This window comes from Elephantulus edwardii, unplaced genomic scaffold, assembly GCF_000299155.1.
Source record: "Elephantulus edwardii isolate Elephantulus edwardi_28Jun2011 unplaced genomic scaffold, EleEdw1.0 scaffold00178, whole genome shotgun sequence".
Lineage (NCBI taxonomy): Eukaryota > Metazoa > Chordata > Mammalia > Macroscelidea > Macroscelididae > Elephantulus > Elephantulus edwardii.
The window spans coordinates 2,836,600-2,839,965 of record NW_006399928.1 but is presented as its reverse complement, the minus strand read 5'-3'; positions in this window follow the sequence as shown (position 1 = coordinate 2,839,965).

Sequence of the window (3,366 nt, the reverse complement as noted above, 5' to 3'; positions counted from 1 at the left end):
GACAGTTCTTCTCTGAATGTTTGATAAAATTGACTTGTAAATCCATCTGGCCCAGGGCTTTTTTTGTTCGGAAGTTGTTGGTAATAACCTTTTCAATTTCTTCTTTTGTAATGGGTCTGTTCAGATGTTCAGTTTCGGTTTGTGTCCGTTTACGTAGGTTGTGCGTTTTAAGTATTTGTCCATTTCCTCTAGGTTTTCATATTTGTTTGAGTATAGTTTTTCATAATATTCTAATGTTAGCTTATTTTATTTTTGTTGGTTCTGTAGTGATGTTCCCTCATTCATCTCTTATTCTAATTATTTGTATCTTCTCCTTTTCTTTTGTGAGTTTTGCTAATGGTTTGTCGATTTTATTGACCTTTTCAAAGAACCAACTCCTAGTTTTGTTGCTTGTTTCAATTGTTTTTCAGTTTTCTATTTCATTTATCTCTGCTCTAATTTTTATAATTTCCGTTTTTTCGAAGGTGTTGGGTTTTCTTGCTGTTCTTTTTCAATTTGTTGGAGATATTGGGTTAGAGAGTCAATAGTCACTTTTTCCTGCCTTTTGATGTATTTGTTTATTGCTATAAGTTGACCTCTGATTACTGCTTTAGCTGTTTCCCAGAGGTTTTGGTAAGTGGTGTTTTCATTGTCATTTGTTTCAAGAAACTTTTTAATTTCATTTCTTATTTCTTCTTGTACCCAGTCGTGTTCAAGCACGTTGTTGTTCAGCTTCCAAATGTATGATTTTTTCCTCCTTTATTTTCTTGTTATTAATTTCTAATTTTGTGGCATTGTGATCTGAAAAGATACGTTGTTTAATTTCTATGTTTTTTAATTTGTTGATGCTTGCTTTGTGACCTAGAATGTGATCTATTCTGGAGAACGTTCCATGCACGTTGGAAAAGAAGGTATATTGTGCTTTTTTGTGGTGCATTAGCCTATAAATATCTATGAGATCGAGTTGGTTAATTGTGTAGTTTAATTCTTTGTTGAGATTCTTTTTTGGTAGTTCTATCTTTTCTTGAAAGTGGTGTATTGAAGTCTCCAAGTACTATAGTAGTGTTGTCTATCTCCCTTTTCAATTTTGTTAATGGGTGTTTTATATATTTTGCAGGTCTTTCATTTGGTGCATAGATATTCAATATTGTTATATCCTCTTGTTCTTTTGACCCTTTGAGCATTATGTCGAGACCTTCTTTGTCCTTGTGATGGATTTTGCATTAAAATTTATTTTATCAGAGACTAGTATCGCTGCTCCTGCTGTGTTTTTGGTTCCCATTTACTTGGTATATTTTCCCCCATCCTTTTATTTTTAGTCTTTCTTTATTTTTCAGATGTGTCTCTTGTAGACAACATATTGATGGATTTTGGGTTTTTTATCCAATCTGCTACTCTTTTTCTCTTCAGTGGTTCATTTAAACCATTCACATTCAGTGTAATTATTGAGAGGTAGGGTTTTATTGCTGTCATTTCGTTCAATTCTTTTTGGAGTTGTTGCTAGTTACTTTGGTCCATCCTGTTTTCTGTGGCGTCTGAGTATAAAGGACGTCTCTCAGTGTTTCCTGTAAGGCTGGTCTTGATTTTACGAACTCCTTTAGGTTCTGTATTTCTGGGAATATTTTGATCTCTCCTTCGTACTGGATGGACAGTTTTGCAGGATACAATATTCTTCGTTGAAAGTTGTGTTCTTTAAGTGTTCGATATATGCCATTCCGTTGTCTTCTTGCTCGCATGGTTTCCACTGAGAAATCTGCACTTAATCTTATCTCTTCTCTCTCTCTCTTTTTTTTTTTCCTGGGGTGACAAACATTTAATGTTTCAGACAAAGACACCAGATCGTGAACTGGATTTGTCGTACATAATGGACTTTTAGAGGAAAGGCTCTTTACTAGAACTTTGTCTTCTTTTTAAAAAAACAACACAAAACCCTCACTGCCATCAAGCTGATTCTGACACAAAGCAACCCTAATGGGCCAAGCAGAACTGCCCCAGAGGCTTTTCAAGGCTGGAAATCTTTACAGAAGCAGAATGCCTCATACTGCTTCCACAGAGCAGCCAGCAGATTCAAACTTAAGACACACTTAAGACACAGCAACACCAGGTGGTGTTCTTGCATGTACAGACGTTTGAAATGAGATGTCTTAGGTAAGCAAAATACATTTATATCAAGAGAACAGAGAATATTAATAAAAAAAATTAGACTTTACACATTCAGTCTGGATACCCTTTGATACTGGAGTTTGGTGGCCTAGTGGTAAAAGGCTCTGCTGCAATTCCCCCAAAAAATGTGGTTCAAATCTCCCAGCTACTGTACGAGAGAGGGATGGGTAATCTCCCAAGCGATTTCCTGCCTCTGGAAACCTGCGGGTGGGTCAGCTATGAGCTGGTTCCTACTCGACGGCACAACAACTCTCTGATAATGAATTCTGTAAATCAATCCCCATTCTCCTAAAGTCCTGCTTTCCCAACACAATACTAGCTTTTCTCAACTATATGGAAATACTTCCTTTCTCAAGTAGTAATCAGCTATTCACTTATTATAGAGAGGAAACATTAAATAGGCCATAAATTAGTATAATGCTGTAACTATCTGTCTAAAAACAACAAATCAATAATTATTAGTCTGTGAGAGCGTCTGCACTGCTAACCCAAAGATCTCACCTTTCTGGCAGTTAGCATGTACCAAAGGCTCCAGGAGACAAACCCGGGCAATCCCTTCTCACACTATCTCCAGCCTTGGAAACCCCACAGTCAGTCAGCTAGGGGTTGGTTCCCACTTGATAGCAAAGAGCTTGGGGTTTTTTTAAATTATAATCTGACTCACAGGTTCCTGAACTTATATTAGCCACCAGGAGATGGTTATATTGGACAGTTAAGACAACAGAATCTCTGAGGTAGGCTGAGGTTGGGAGGTAAACTACTGACCACCACAGTGAGCTCTGCATTAGATCTACTGTGCAGGGAGACACCCCAAGTCCTGCGCCTGACAAAGCCTGAAGTCTCCTCTGCTGGCTTCTATGTGACTTCTCAAAGCCCTTCCCTGTTAGGACTCTGAAATGCTTATAATGGAAATGCCTTCCCATGATGGCCATTCTTCCTTTGGCCTGATTAATTCAATCTTTCAGGGAGTAAAAACAATCACACCATGCTCTCAGAAGGTTCAAAGCGATGCTGTCCTGAGTTCTAACTGTCTATTTAATATAATCATACCATTTTCTCTTCTAAGAACTATTTCATAATTTAAAGAATGACATGGCTGAGCGAGATATTTAGGAAGACATTTCTCAGCAGAGCTGAATTTAAATCAGCCTCCAAGTGCTGCAGTCTGTGATGGTTTTTATTGAAATATTTTATCTGAAGGTACACAAAAATTGCTTTTACCAT